The sequence below is a fragment of the Oryctolagus cuniculus genome, chromosome 8, assembly GCF_051225735.1.
Source record: "Oryctolagus cuniculus isolate XC-2025 breed Fujian yellow rabbit chromosome 8, ASM5122573v1, whole genome shotgun sequence".
Classification (NCBI taxonomy): domain Eukaryota; kingdom Metazoa; phylum Chordata; class Mammalia; order Lagomorpha; family Leporidae; genus Oryctolagus; species Oryctolagus cuniculus.
Window position 1 is genome coordinate 123,279,940 of NC_142874.1, and position 16,500 is coordinate 123,296,439.

The following is a 16,500-nucleotide window of genomic DNA, read 5'->3' on the forward strand; positions in this document are numbered from 1 at the left end:
AAAGAGAAAGAAAAAAAAGATTAATTCTTCTGAGTGAACAAGAGTAAATTACAAATAAATCAAATAATTCAATGTAAAAATTAGTATACAAATAAAAATAGCATGGTTCAATAGCCCTATAAACCATGTGTGGGAAAACCTCATCAATTTAGACTCAAACTCAAAAGAAATATGGGGAAAAGTTGGTAGGTCTGTCTACATAAAAACAAAAAATAATAAGAAAACAACTTGATTTAAAATTGGGAAAATTACACATGTTTTTATTTCTCAAAAGGTGACATTAACATCCCCAACTGGGATAGTTGTCCCTTGGTATCCATGGAGTATTTGTTCCAGTATGCTCTAGAAAATGCTGAGGTTTCTTATATAAAGTGGTATAGTATTTGCATATGGCTTGTATAATTCTCCTGTACACACTAATATATTACTTATAGATTAAATACCTGTACACACTGAATTATTTATAGATTGCTTAAAATACCCAATACACATAGTTATTATACTGTATTATTCAGGGTATAAAGACATGAAAATTCTGCACATGTGTATTACAGACACAATAACTTTTTCAAGCATTTTCTTTTTGAGGATTCAGAATAGAAGCTCTATGCATTTACTCCATGTCCCCACATCCTTACATCATTGATGGTGTAATTTTCTTCTTTATATTCTGTCTCCCTTAAGGAATTATTAGAGCCATTATTATTTTAATAGATTTGTCTTTTAAGTTCAATGTCATTTACATACTACCATATTAAGATTTTTTTACTTATTTGAAAAGAGAGGGAGATAAAAGAGGGAGATAGGGAGAAGGGTTGTAGGGGAGAGGGAGAGCTAAAGAGAGGAAGAAAGATCTTCCATCTGCTGATTCATTTCCCAAATCGTCATAACAGCCATAGGACCTGGAATTCCAAACAGGTCTCCCACATAGATGGCAGGGAACTAAGCACTTGTACTATCATTCATTGCTTTCCCAGGCCATTAGTAGTGAGATGGATTGGAAGTCAAACAGCCAGGATTCAAACCTGTACTCATATGGGATGCCAGAGTTGCAGGTGGTGGCTTAACACAGTGCATAATGACACTGCCCACACCCCCATTATCTTACCAGAATACTCTGAAGATGTGTGATTTCATTCTTCGTATGTTTTTGTGTTACTAATTAGTGTACTTTTCTTGAAAAACTGCCTTTCGGACTTCTTGTAATACATGTCTTGTGATGATTAACTCCCTCAACCTCTGTTTGTCTGAAAAACTCTTCATCTCTTTTCTAGTTCTTGAACAGCAGTATTTTTACACTTTGGATATAGTATTCCATACTCTCCTGACCTATAAGATTTCTCCTGAAAAGTCTGCTGCCAGCCTTATTGAAACTGCCTTGCATGTGATGGAGTTCTTTCCTCTGTTCTTTCAGGATCTTCTTTGTTGCTGATTTTTTATACTTAAGAGTTAACTTTTTGGGGGGAGGAGACAAGTCTGATTTGACTTTCCAGTACCTGGGTATTCATATCTTTCTCTACTCTCCATAACTTTACTGCAACTATTTCTTCAAATAGGCTTTCTACCTTTGCACTTCTTTCTTCTCCTTCTTGAAATTCTAAAACTCAAATACTTAATGTTTGGATCCATTTCATGCATCCCCATAAAAATTCGGTCAGCATTTTTCATTCCTTGTCTTTTTGGTCATTGTTACTGTTGTTCATTTGCTGTCTCTGACTGTGGATTTACAAATAAACTTTGAGATTATAAATTCTTTTCTATGCTTAATCCATTCTGTTCTTGATACTTTATTGTAGTTTTACTATACTCACTGTATTTTTCATCTCAATTTTCATTTTTGTAATTTTAATCTGCTGACTATATCATTTTAGTTATTTTTACTTGCCTGATTTCACTGAATTTTTCTCAGTACTTTCTTGATGTTCACTGGACTTTCTGAAACAATTATTTTGAATTATTTTCTGCTCAGTTCATACATTGCCACTTCCTTGGGGTCAGCTACTGGGAAATTTTTGTGTTCTTTGTATATGTATTTTCATATTTCCTCTTGCTTTACATTGATGACCACGCTTTAGGTGGAAGAGCCACTGCTTTTAGTCTTCAGGGGCTACATACACTATGAAAAGACCTTCTCTTATTTTTTTTTTTTTTTTGACAGGCAGAGTGGACAGTGAGAGAGAGAGACAGAGAGAAAGGTCTTCCTTTTGCCGTTGGTTCACCCTCCAATGGCCGCCACGGCCGGCGCGCTGCGGCCGGCGCGCTGCGGCCGGCGCACCGCGCTGATCCGATGGCAGGAGCCAGGAGCCAGGTGCTTTTCCTGGTCTCCCATGGGGTGCAGGGCCCAAGCACCTGGGCCATCCTCCACTGCACTCCCTGGCCACAGCAGAGGGCTGGCCTGGAAGAGGGGCAACCGGGACAGAATCCGGCGCCCCGACCGGGACTAGAACCCCGTGTGCCGGCGCCGCTAGGCGGAGGATTAGCCTAGTGAGCCGCGGCGCCGGCCAAGACCTTCTCTTATTATGTGGGGCTGAAACAGCCCTGTCACCCACAAGGTGACCCAGGTTGGCTTTATCAGCTCAGGTCAATGTTGCTGAAGATTGCAGGGATCCTCAGTGGCAATGTTGGACACCTGTGGTCGCAGAGAGGGTTTTTATGATCTTCAGTGGCAGTGGCTGCTCTGGTCCTCTTGACTTCTTCCTCCCACTAGGGAAGCTATTGCTGAGGAGATTCCTACTGTCACCAGGTTGAACAGCACTGCTGCTTGATGAGTGGTCCCATGGAGTTGCCATAGAACAGAGGCCTAAAATACAGACATGCATGGGGGTACCACATCTCCCGGATCCCGTGTCATACTTCCCCTGGTGCTCAGGGCATAGACAACTCTGCAGCCACTCTGTTAATAGTATACGAAGTGTGGATATTTGAGGTAACTGCTAATGGGAGCATAGATGTGTGCAAGGTTATAGTGGCACTGGAGTCAGTTTGTGCCCCAGCTTTCTACAGAGGCTGATCTGGTGACTCCAATGTCTGTGACGTGGGAAGTACAGCACAGCCATAAAAATCTGGATCTGGAATGCAGGCATTCATAGGATAACCACAACCGGAGTGTCAGACCATGTCTGGGATTGGGAGATATACAATTTGGGACATGCTCAATCTGACTTGCCCCAAATGGTGGAGTTAGAAATATGCCAGGGCATTCCAATCTGGCTGAAAAGCCCATGAGAGTATTTCAGGCATGGAAAGCCAAGACACTCTGGAAAAAAAAAAAAAACCCTAAATGAAAGATCTCTGTGAGTGAGATCCCAGAGGAAAGAACAGGTCTTCAAAGAAGGAGGTACCTTTCTCTGTGTCGCTCCCCCTCTTCGTGGAGGAGCAACACAGGACCCTGCGCTGTTCTTTCGTCTGCTCGGCCCTCCCCGGGTTTGCTGCTGGTTCTTCCCGGGTTGGCTACTATCCCTTCCACCTCCGTGGAAGGGCAGTTCCCCCTGGCCGCATTCCCCACTTCCGCAGGGGAGCGGCACACCGCCGGCTGGTTCTCTCGGGGGCTGCACGGGTTCCCTTAGATGTTCCCCATAGATGTTCCTGGTGCATGCCGTCTCTCTCCTCCTTTATAGTCCTCCTCCGCCAATCCCAACTCGGCTGCCCACACGCCGAGTACGCTGCTCTCCTCCAATCAGGAGCAAGTCCTACAGTTTATTAGTTGAACTGGAGGCAGCTGTGTGGAAGCTGTTTACTTCTCTCCCAGCGCCATATTGTGGGAGAGCAGATGCATAGAATAAGTCTTAATTCCAGTAACTCAGTCCAGTCCGGGCTGCTCCCCACAGATCCCCCTTTCTTTTTATTTTTGGCGTTGATACGCGCCTGTCTTCGGTGTCCCGCAGCACACACTCTGCTCTACTTGCTAGAGTTGCCACAGGCTCTTACAAGTCCTATCCATCAGGCAAACCGAATCCGGGTCCTCTCTTCGCCATGTTGTGAGGAGGTTTTTAGGCGCTGATAGGTGCCTGTGTTCGGTGCCCTGCAGCGCATGCTCTGGTCGAGCCTGCAGGGGGCTTACAAGCCCTATCAGGCAAACCGAATCCAAGCCTTCTCATTGCCGTATTGTGGGGGAGGCCTTACTGATGTTAATTCGTGCCTGTCTTCGGTGACCTGCGGCGCATAAGCTGCTAGCCGCCCAGGTGCTCATCGCCTCACTAATCGGGCAGACCGAATCCAAGCCTTCTTATTGCCATGTTGAGGGGAGGCCTTTCTATTTCTCTATTTCTCTATCTCCGGGCATTCCTATTTCTCCCATTCCACTTCTATCTTCCAGCATTCCTATTTCTCTCACTTTACTTCTAAAACTTCTGTTTCTCTTATCCCCGCAGCTTCCTGGTGCCTCGCCGTGCCGGCAGGCTCCGCCCCGAGGCTATTTCTCCGAGGCTTTCCAGCTGAGCCGCTTCAGCCCGCGCCTCTTTCATCTGCGCAGCTTCCCGGCTTTGCGCGGCTTGGCTTCGCGCGCTCCGCGGTCTCCACGCCCTTCGCGTCTGCACCACGGCCTCGCGCCAGCCCCGTTCCCTATCTATTCACGCCCCGTGCTCTCTCTGCACGCGGCGGCTTCCGCGAGTAACACAGCGTAGCTTACGTGTCCGCCACTAGTATTCAATCTAAGTTCCCCGGGCTAGCCTGGCGAATTCAACCCAGCATATGTCTCCGCCCCACGATCTGGCTTCCGTTTCAGCTTCTGGTTTCAACTTTTCGCCCCCTATTCCCGGGCTAACTTGAGAATCCCAAAGTGGCTTTCGTATCCGCCTCGGCCTGCACTCGCGGCTTCATTTTCCCTAACATTTTTCTCTACCCGGTATGTTTCCCCAAGCTTTCCTCCAACGATATTCCTCCCTCATTTCTCCTGGCCTCTCCCCACAGTCCGCATCCGAGTCTGTTTGTTCTAGCTTTCACTTTCGCTTTCGACCTTAGAGATTTCTCCCAGCTTCCCCCCGTAGTCCGTATCCGAGTCTATGCCTAGGCTTTCAATAGCTTCTTCCGGCACCCTTTTCGTCCGGCTTTTCCCTAGGCTGTTTGCTAGTCTCTCTCTCCGGTATTTTCCCAGTTCTTCCCGTTTCTTCCCTCTTAAGTTTGCTATCCGACCTAGGTTTCCTAATCCGAGTCATCTCCTGGCCTCTCCCCACAGTCCGCATCCGAGTCTGTTTGTTCTAGCTTTCACTTTCGCTTTCGACCTTAGAGATTTCTCCCAGCTTCCCCCCGTAGTCCGTATCCGAGTCTATGCCTAGGCTTTCAATAGCTTCTTCCGGCACCCTTTTCGTCCGGCTTTTCCCTAGGCTGTTTGCTAGTCTCTCTCTCCGGTATTTTCCCAGTTCTTCCCGTTTCTTCCCTCTTAAGTTTGCTATCCGACCTAGGTTTCCTAATCCGAGTCATTTCTTCCCTCCTAAGTTTCATATCCGTCCTAGGTTTCCTATCCGAGCTAGGTTTCCTATCCGAGTCACGGCACCATTATGTCGCTCCCCCTCTTCGTGGAGGAACGACACTAAGCCCTGCCTAGGCTTCATATCCGAGTCACGGCACCATTATGTCGCTCCCCCTCTTCGTGGAGGAACGACACAGGACCCTGCGCTGTTCTTTCGTCTGCTCGGCCCTCCCCGGGTTTGCTGCTGGTTCTTCCCGGGTTGGCTACTATCCCTTCCACCTCCGTGGAAGGGCAGTTCCCCCTGGCCGCATTCCCCACTTCCGCAGGGGAGCGGCACACCGCCGGCTGGTTCTCTCGGGGGCTGCACGGGTTCCCTTAGATGTTCCCCATAGATGTTCCTGGTGCATGCCGTCTCTCTCCTCCTTTATAGTCCTCCTCCGCCAATCCCAACTCGGCTGCCCACACGCCGAGTACGCTGCTCTCCTCCAATCAGGAGCAAGTCCTACAGTTTATTAGTTGAACTGGAGGCAGCTGTGTGGAAGCTGTTTACTTCTCTCCCAGCGCCATATTGTGGGAGAGCAGATGCATAGAATAAGTCTTAATTCCAGTAACTCAGTCCAGTCCGGGCTGCTCCCCACACTCTGAAGGGAGGAGAGAACCTCCACTTTGACTATGACCTTGTCTGAACAAGATAAGAGTCGGAGAACTCAAGGGGCTTCCATAGCCTTGGAAACTCATGACTGGAACCTAGGGAGATTACTGATGCCATAAACAGGAATGTCAATTTGTAAAGTCAACAACAGGAGTCACTGTGCACTTACTCCTCATGTAGGATCTCTGTCCTTAATGTGCTGTACATTGAGACTTAATGCTATAACGTGTACTCAAACAGTATATTTCACTTTGTGTTTCTATGGGGGTGCAAACTGTTGAAATCTTTACTTAATGTATACTAAACTGATCTTCTGTTAAAAAAAAAGAAGAAGAAGAAGAAGAAGAAATTATCAATTCCCAACTTGACTCTCACTGGGATTAAACATGACAATAGGTCTGATCTGATTTCATCATCATTTAAAAAATCATCTATTATTTTTCACTTTATGCTTCTGTGTGGGTGCAAACTGTTGAAATCTTTACTTAATGTATGCTAAACTGATCTTCTGTATATAAAGAGAATCGAAAATGAATCTTGATGTGATTGGAAGGGGAGAGAGAGTGGGAAAGGGGAGGGTTGCGGGTGGGAGGGACGTTATGGGGGGGAAGCCATTGTAATCCATAAGCCGTACTTTGGAAATTTATATTCATTAAATAAAAGTTAAAAAAATTAAAAAAAAAAGAAATGTGCCAGGGGATTCCAATTCAATCCCATCAAGGTGGCATGTACCAATGCCATCTCACTAGTCCAAGTGATCAATTTCAGTTCACAATAGACCATAATGATGGGTCTAAGAGTCAAAGGAATCACACAAAGAAGACTAGTGTCTGCTAACACTAACTGATAGAATCAAAAAGGGAGAGAATGATCCAACATGGGAAGCAGGATACACAACAGACTCATAGAATGGCAGATGTCCTAAACAGCACTCTGGCCTCAGAATCAGCCCTTAAGGCATTCAGATCTGGCTGAAGAGCCCATGAGAGTATTGCAGGCATGGAAAGCCAAGACACTCTGGGGGAAAAAAAAAAAAAAAAACACCTAAATGATGAAAGATCTCTGTGAGTAACATCCTAGTAGAAAGAACGGGGTCATCAAAGAAGGAGGTACCTTTCTCTGAAGGGAGGAGAGAACTTCCACTTTGACTATGACCTTGTCTGAATAAGATCGAAGTCAGCAAACTCAAAAGGCTTCCATAGCCTTTGCAACTCAAGACTAGAGCCTAGGGAGATTACTGACGCCATAAACAAGAGTGTCAATTTGTTAAGTCAACAACAGGAGTCACTGTGCACTTACTCCTCATGTAGGATCTCTGTCCTTAATGTGTTGTTCAATGTGAAGTAATGCTATAACTAGTACTGAAACAGTATTTTTCACTTTATGTTCTGTGTGGGTGCAAACTGTTCAAATCTTTACTAAATATATACTAAATTTATGTTCTGTATATAAAGAGAATTGAAAATGAATCTTGATGGGAATGGAATGGGAGAGGGAGCGGGAGATGGGGGGGTGCGAGTGGGAGGGAAATTATGGTCTGGGAAGCCATTGTAATCCATAAACTGTACTTTGGAAATTTTTACTAAATAAAAGTTAAAAAAAAAGATCATTACCTGAGAATTATGATGCAAGATAACATTAACAGGTGAGGTGAGGTGAGTGGTGCATGGGTAGGGAGCATGACATGGGGAATGAAAAGTGGAAGCAACTAGACTCAAACAAACCATTTTACCAGTGGTACTAAGATCACAAACAAAAACAAGGAAGTGGCATTTTTAATAATCTGAACTACAGCAGTTTCACAATGTTAGTATTTTGGTAAGCTGAAGAATATTGGCCCTTCCCTTTGGCCAGCAATACAAGAGAAATTTTAAATCTAGGCCTCTAACTTAGAAAGGAAGTGAAAAGTTCTGCCTTTTTCCTAAAGTCATGGAAGAAACATATACAGAAAATGTTCTTACAAATTATTAATGCTTTCTTCTTATTTGCTGTCACATGAGTAATTACTACACCAAATAACAAGGTGATATAAGCACACCATCAGGAATGAAAATATATACTCCACAGCCAATTTTTGCTTGAATGGCACAGAATCCAATCTGCATCACTGACTACGGTAACTCAGAATGAAGGAGCGTATTGGTTGGAGATATCCCAGTATCACTTTCAAGCACATAAATCATAAATATATTGATCCCAATTATCACCAAAAATGACAATTTCCTATTCCAGCATAAAAAAGCAAGTTATTTTATATTATCATTAGAGACTCATTATAATAGACTTGAACTAATATATGAAACGTCAATTTTCTTTAATCCTCAGAAGGAGTGCACATGATGTGTTTCCTTTGGTCATCGAATTGCAAATCTCTTTGTACTGTTTATCAGCACTTCTGTGAGCGTATCTGGCATAAATATAAAGTCATTCACTTAGGTTATAGATTTCATAAAATGCTGTTAGTTAAAATAAAAAAAACCTTGAATTTGAGGGCTAATGTGTGTTGAATAATGATCTAGTAATTTATTTTTCTCTACTAAAAAGAGCAACAATGATATGCTCACTGCATTCTGCTCTGGAATTTTTGAGTGTTCATTATTTGAAAGGCAGAATGAGAGAGATTTTTACATCTTCTGATTACTCCCAAAATACCTGCAATATGAGGGCTGGTCCATTCCAAAATGAAGAATCTGGAATTCAATCCAGGTCTCCCACATGGGTGGTAACACCCATCTTAATCCTTCATTTGCTGGATCTAATGCTAGTATTAGCACACACAATGCTCCCCACACACACACACACACACACACACACTGCCCTGGAATCTAAGCTATGTTGCTTTAAAATTACCTGCCTATCTCCCGATTCACCCCCCCCGCCATGGATGCCAGGGAGAGAAAGAAACACACGGACCTGGGGTCTATTCTTAAGAATTCTAGGTTTAATGATGTCACTATCCAATTTAGTTTTGGTGATATTTATTTTCATATGTCATTTCTAAAAATCTATAGTAAAAGATGGAAGAAGAATTTCATACTGTGTTAATCCACAGAGGCATAGTCCAAAAATAAAAGCCACCACAGGAAAAAAAAAAAAAACAGTAAGAAACCAACAATTACCTGCAAAAATGGTGAATTATAAATGCGCCAACTGAAGAAACAAGAATAAGGAACATAACCTGATGCCTCCAAAATAATAGAACATTTCAGTAATAGACTGTGAGGATGAAGAGATTGAAGAAATGCCAGAAATGGAATTCAAAATATTGATTGTAGGATTAATTAGAAGGAATCAGAAGCAAATGCACGAACTAGTGAAATCCATACATTATATGAAAGAAAAATTTTCCCATGAAATTGAGATCTTAGAGAGAAAGCAAAATGAAATCTTTGAAAAGAAAAACTCAAAAGAACAAATAAAAAATGCAGTGGCAAGCTTTAACAACAGAATCGCTGAAGCAGAAGAAAGACTATCTGACTTAGAAGACAAAGCACAGGAAATTATACAGTCAGACCAAATACAAGAAGAAAAAATTAGAAAACTAAAAAACACTCTTGAGAATCTATAGGATACTATCAAACAACCCAACATACAGTTTTTAGGAGTTCCTAAAGACTTGGAGAAAGAAAAAGGATTAGAAGGCCTTTATAGTGATATAATAACAGAAATTCCTCTAATTTGGAAAAAGAAAGGGACATCCAAGTACAGGAAGCACACAGAACTAATAAACACGACCAGAAAAGATCTTCAGCATGATGCGTTGTAATAAAACTCTCCACAGTAAGACATAAAGAAAATATCCTAAAATGTGTAAGAGAGAATTACCAGATTACTTTCAGAGGATCTCCAATTAGACCCACAGCACACTTCTCATCAGAAACCCTACAGGCTAAGAGAGAATGGCAAGATCATTTCCAAGTGTTAGAGAAAAAAATAACCTGTCACCAAGAATACTGTTAACCTCTAATTTATGAATGAAGATAAAATAAATACTTTCCATAATGAACAGAAATTTAAAGAATTTGTCACTACCTAACCAGCCTTGCAAAGAAACAAAGAAATGTGGTCATCACTAGTAAAGAATATAAAGGCAGAAAATCTCCCAGTGAGAGTACAAAGGAATTCCAAAGTAAAAAATGGGAATGTTTATGGTAAAATGGCAGAGAAAAGTCATTACTTATCAATAGTCATCTTGAATGTAAATAGCCTTAATTATTCAGTTAAGACACAGACTGGCTGAATTGATTTTTTTTATTTTTTATTTTTTTAACTTTTATTTAATGAATATAAATTTTCAAAATACAGCTTATGGATTACAATGGCTTCCCCCCCATAACGTCCCTCCAACCCGCAACCCTCCCCTCTCCCACTCCCTCTCCCCTTCCATTCACATCAAGATTCATTTTCGATTCTCTTTATATACAGAAGATCAGTTTAGCAAACATTAAGTAAAGATATCAACAGTTTGCACCCACACAGAAACATAAAGTGAAAAATACTGTTTGAGTACTCGTTATAGCATTAAATCTCAATGTACAGCACACTAAGGACAAAGATCCTACATGAGGAGTAAGTGCACAGTGACTCCTGTTGTTGACTTTACAAATTGACATTCCTGTTTATGGCATCAGTAATCTCCCTAGGTTCCAGTCATGAGTTTCCAAGGCTATAGAAGCCTTTTGAGTTCACCAACTCCAATCTTATTTAGACAAGGTCATAGTCAAAGTGGAAGTTATCTCCTCCCTTCAGAGAAAGGTACCTCCTCCTTCTTTGAAGACCTGTTCTTTCCACTGGGATCTCACTCACAGAGATCTTTCATTTAGGTTTTTTTGTTTGTTTGTTTGTTTGTTTGTTTGTTTTTGCCAGAGTGTCTTGGCTTTCCATGCCTGAAATACTCTCATGGGCTCTTCAGCCAGATCCGCATGCCTTAAGGGCTGATTCTGAGGCCAGAGTGCTGTTTAGGACATCCGCCATTCTTTGAGTCTGCTGTGTATCTCACTTCCCATGTTGGATCGCTCTCCCCTTTATTTATTCTATCGGTTAGTATTAGCAGGCACTAGACTTGTTTATGTGATCCCTTTGACTCATAGACCTATCATTATGAACAACTGTGAACAGAAATTGATCACTGGGACTAGTGAGATGGCATTGGTCCATGCCACCTTGATGGGATAAACTGGAATCCCCTGGTATGTTTCTAACTCTACCGTTTGGGGCAAGTCAGCTTGAGCATGTCCCAAATTGCACATCTCTTCCCTCTCTTATTCCCACTCTTACATTTAACAGGGATCACCTTTCAGTTAAATTTCAACACTTAAGAATAACTGTGTATTAATTACAGAATTAAACCAGTAGTATTACGTAGAACAGACAAAAAAAAAAGTACTAAGAGGGATAATGTATTAAGTTGTTCATTAACAGTCAGGGCTATGCTGATCAAGTCACCTTTCCCATAATGTCCATTTCACTTCAACAGGTTTCCTTTTTGGTGTTCAGTCAGTTGTCACCGATCAGGGAGAACATATGATATTTGTCCCTTTGGGACTGGCTTATTTTACTCAGCATGATGTGTTCCAGATTCCTCCATTTTGTTGCGAATGACTGGATTTCGTTGTTTCTTACTGCGGTATAGTATTCTAAAGAGTACATATCCCATAATTTCTTTATCCAGTCTATCGTTGATGGGCATTTACGTTGGTTCCAGGTCTTAGCTATTGTGAATTGTGCTGCAATAAACATTAGGGTACAGACCGCTATTTGTTTGCCAATTTAAATTCCTTTGGGTAAATTCCAAGGAGTGGGATGGCTGGGTTGAACGGTAGGGTTATCTTCAGGTTTCTGAGGAATCTCCAGACTGATTTCCATAGTGACTTGACCAGTTTGCATTCCCACCAACAGTGGGTTAGTGTCCCTCTTTCCCCACATCTTCGCCAGCATCTGTTGTTGGTAGATTTCTGTATGTGAGCCATTCTAACCGGGGTAAGGTGAAACCTCATTGTGGTTTTGATTTGCATTTCCCTGATTGCTAGTGATCTTGAACATTTGTCCATGTGCCTGTTGGCCATTTGGATTTCCTCTTTTGAAAAACGTCTATGGAGGTCCTTGGCCCATCTCTTAAATGGGTTGTTTGTTTTGTTGTTGTGGAGTTTCTTGATCTCTTTGTAGATTCTGGTTATTAATCCTTTATCTGTTGCATAGTTTGCAAATTTTTTTAAACTTTTATTTAATGAATATAAATTTCCAAAGTACAGCTTATGGATTACAATGGCTTCGCCCCCATAACGTCCCTCCTGCCCGCAACCCTCCCCTTTCCCACTCCCTCTCCCCTTCCATTCACATCAAGATTCATTTTCGATTCTCTTTATATACAGAAGATCAGTTTAGCATACATTAGGTAAAGATTTCAACAGTTTGCTCCCACACAGAAACAAAGTGAAAAATACTGTTTGAGTACTAGTTATAGCATTAAATCTCAATGTACAGCACACTAAGGACAAAGATCCTACATGAGGAGTAAGTGCACAGTGACTCCTGTTGTTGACTTAACAAATTGACATTCCTGTTTATGGCATCAGTAATCACCCTAGGCTCCAGTCATGAGTTTCCAAGGCTATGGAAGCCTTTTGAGTTCACTGACTCTGATCATATTTAGACAAGGCCATGGTCAAAGTGGAGGTTCTCTCCTCCCTTCAGAGAAAGGTACCTCCTTCTTTGATGACCCGTTCTTTCCACTGGGATCTCACTCGCAGAGATCTTTCATTTAGGTCTCTGCCTTTCAAGTAAATACACAATTTTTTTTTAATTTCAAAGAATAAAAAAACCTTTCAAACTGAATAACAAACAATTTGTTTTAAAGCTGGGCAAACAACTTGAATATAAATCAACAAGAAAATATCTATAGACGACAAGTAAGCCTGTAAAAACTTTGTCCTATCATCCGGACACCAGGAAATTACAACAACAAAAAACTACAATATGGTACCATTTCATTCTTATGAAAATGTCTAATATTAAGATGACCAAAATCAAGGCTCGCGCTGTGGTATAGTGGGTAAAGCCACCACCTGCAGTGTGGACATCCCATATGGGCATTGATTTGAGTCCCAGCTGCTCTACTTCCAATCCAGCTCTCTGGAAAAGCCTCAGAAAGCAGTAGAAGATGGACTAAGTGCATCTCCACTGCACCCTTGTGGGAGACCTAAAAGAATCTTCTGGCTCTTTGCTTCATATTGGCCTAGCTCCAGCCATTAAAGCCATTGAGGGAGTAAGCCAGTGGATGGAGGATCTCTTTTTCTATCCTTCTCTCTGCTTCTGCCTCTCTGTAACTCTGCCTTTCAAAAAGACTAAAATCTGTTAAAAAAAAAAAAGACTAAATATTTCATTCTAAAAAATTAAGTAAATAAGGCCATGAATATTTAAGTTGATTTAATCATTTCATATTATATACATGCATCAAAAGGGTAGCAGTGACATATTTCTTTTTTAGATAACCCAGAAATCAAAAAATATGTTTTGGATTCACTGGATAATCTACAAATTATTGAAGATTACAATGCCTGGATTTGAACTCATTTTTAGTATTTGAGGTAGTGTCATGCAATAATTTAATTGTTCAAGGCTAATGAGAGAAAAAAGGAGACTTAATACACCAGATGCCTTCTCCACCAAGTGAGGGCTAACTGGCATTATAACACTTTAGAACAGAAATTTATAGCAATTTTGGGACATCACAAGAAACATGTTAACATAGGTGTGCTGAATTCTAGATAAAACAGTGAACAAAATGTTAACATTCATAAAACAGCACTGTGTATAACATCAAGTTTACACTATTAATTTGCCTTTTTTGTTTTATAGACAAGGTTACATTTAATTTCTGGCTTTTTGGTTTTACCAGAGTTTTATAAGTGAATTTTTATTCTAAACATGAATAATTTCTATTAATTGCTTGCAAGGATGTGGGGAAAAAGGGACACTAACTCACTGTTGGTGAGAATGCAAACTGGTAAAGCCACTATGGAAGACAGTTTGGAGATTGCTCAGAAAACTGAATAGAGCCCTACCATACAACCCAGCCATCCCACTCCTTAGAATTTACCCAAAGGAAATTAAATTGGCAACTAAAAGACCTGTCTGCACATCAAAGTTTATTGCAGCTCAATTCACAATAGCTATGACCTGGAACCAAAATAAATGCCCATCAACAGAAAACTGGATAAAGAAATTATGGGATATGTACTCTATAGTATACTATACAGTAAAAGGCCAGTGCCGTGGCTCACAAGGTTAATCCTCCACCTGCGGCGCCGGTACTCCAGGTTCTAGTCCCAGTTGGGGTGCCAGATTCTGGTGCAGTTGCTGCTCTTCCAGTCCAGCTCTCTGCTGTGGCCTGGGAAGGCAGTGGAGGATGGCCCAAGTCCTTGGGCCCTGTACCTGCATGGGAGATCAGGAGGAAGCACCTGGCTCCTGGCTTTGGATCGGCAGAGCACGCCGGCCATAGCAGCCATTTAGTGGGTGAACCAACAGAAGGAAGACCTTTCTCTCTGTCTCTCTCACTAACTCTGCCTGTCAAAAAAAATACTATACAGTAAAAAAAAATTAAATCCCGTCATTTGCAACAAAATGGAGGAATCTGGAAAACATCATGCTGAATGAAGTAAGCCAGTCCCAAAGGGACAAATATCATAGATTCTCCCTGATCGGTGACAACTGAGCACCAAAAAGGAAACCTGTTGAAGTGAAATGAACACCATGAGAAACTATGTCTTGATCAGCCCTTGTCCTGACTGTCAAGGAACAACTTACTATTTTATTCCTTTTAGCAATTTTTTGTTCTACTTAATAGCATTGGCTGAACTCTTTAACTAACTGACAATTATTCTTAGGAGTTTAAAATTATTTTTTTTTTCAAAAGAACTTCATTTGCTTTATTCTCAGGGCCAGACTCTGAGTATAAAATGAGCTTAGTATGAAACAAGCTGCCTGCTGACAATAAAACAAGTCAAGCTGTGGGGATGACAGAGATACAGAAGAATTATAGGCATCAGAATACACACACAAAAAAAATGGAAGCATTTGATCCCCTCATTCCACAAATGAAAACACTGTGTTTATATTATTTGTCCAAGGTCATCCACTGGTTCCGTTTGTTTTTCCTTATATGGGCCTGGAGGGCCTCACAGCTGCATTCAGTGTTGGAGGCCACAAGGCAAGTGTACAATGAGCTTCAAGTGGAGTAGGAGTTGCTGCATTTTCTCCATGCTGAGGAATCACTGTTGCACCCTCATGTGGACAATTTGAAGGGAGTTCCTGGAAAAAGAGCATAGTAGAAAGGGAGCAGAGGTAAAAGGAATGAAAGGTGGCTGCTAAGGAGCCACAGCCTCCTCAGACCTGAGTCTTGTTTTATCTCTGCTTCCATTGTCATGGTGGCCACTAACACAGTGTAGGTCTTCAGCTCCTTACAGATTTTTGTACTGATACCTTATGTCCCATTTTTAATTTTAATTCTCTTTTTCCTTCATTATTCTTACTCCATCTATTTCAAACTCAAGTGACTAAACAATCCTCAACTCCAGAAAAAAATCACAGAATTTGAGAGTTGGAAGATATTTCAGGTATAGGTTATGTCCAGCAACCCAATCAAACTTGGGTGAAAAAACAGTTCCAGAAAACTTATGTAGCTTATCTAAGGTCTGATAATGAATGATTCTACTGCACCCTGATCCACTAAATTCTCTATGTTGCTCCTTTGTACTGACTGATCAACCCTAGGAGTTTGAGTGTAGTCAGATAATCTCTGTGAGACTCAGGTCTCTTAGCAAATCTGTTACACAGTTAGTGTAAAAGTGTAAGTTAGAGACAATTTTAGGGGACTTTGAACATCTACCAGAAAAAGCTCTGATTAAAGATAATGATGATTCCAATAGGGTTTTCTAGGAGTTGAAAAAATAAAAAGGTTAAGGAACCAGAATTTAACTCTTTACGAAAGAGGATTCTAACACTTAAGATCTGTTCTGAAGCTTGTATTCTTCATTCTCTAAAATACTTCAAAGAAAGATACTCAGTGACAAACAGTATAGGAGGACAAAATGCATTAGAAATTACATCATTTTAAATGCCCTTGAGTTTAGGCTAAAAAGTGATAAGAATTCATAAATATACATGTTTATGTCTTAAATGTACTTATTATTGGGTAAAGGTACATATATTTAACAAGACTTGGTGATCATGAATTGCTAATTGTAAAAATAACAAGTTTGTCAATAAGAAGTCTGGACTTCAGGTTCCTTGAGGTCAAGGACCATTTCTTTTTTATCTTTATAGTCTAATTTCTTAGAACAGTTTCTGGTACAGAAGTGATGTTCAATAATATTTGTCAACAAAAGAAGTAATTCCCCTTAAATTATATGAGACCACAACAAGGATGCAACTTTCCTAAATA

At 41.2% G+C, this 16,500-nt stretch overlaps 1 long non-coding RNA gene across 2 annotated transcripts in view; it reads right to left on the bottom strand.

The window, feature by feature from the left end:
- Nucleotides 1-2,020: 2,020 nt before the first annotated feature.
- Nucleotides 2,021-16,500, bottom strand: part of LOC103350779 (uncharacterized) — a 123,814-nt gene continuing 109,334 nt past the window's right edge. Inside the window, exons 3-4 of one of the 2 annotated variants that reach the window (XR_016212101.1) lie at nucleotides 2,509-2,800; nucleotides 2,021-2,128 (exon numbers count right to left, since the gene is read on the bottom strand). This is a non-coding gene — a long non-coding RNA (uncharacterized LOC103350779). Of the gene's footprint in view, nucleotides 2,129-2,508; nucleotides 2,801-15,065; nucleotides 15,369-16,500 lie in introns of those variants that run through there. The other variant, XR_016212102.1, reaches the window with a different exon arrangement.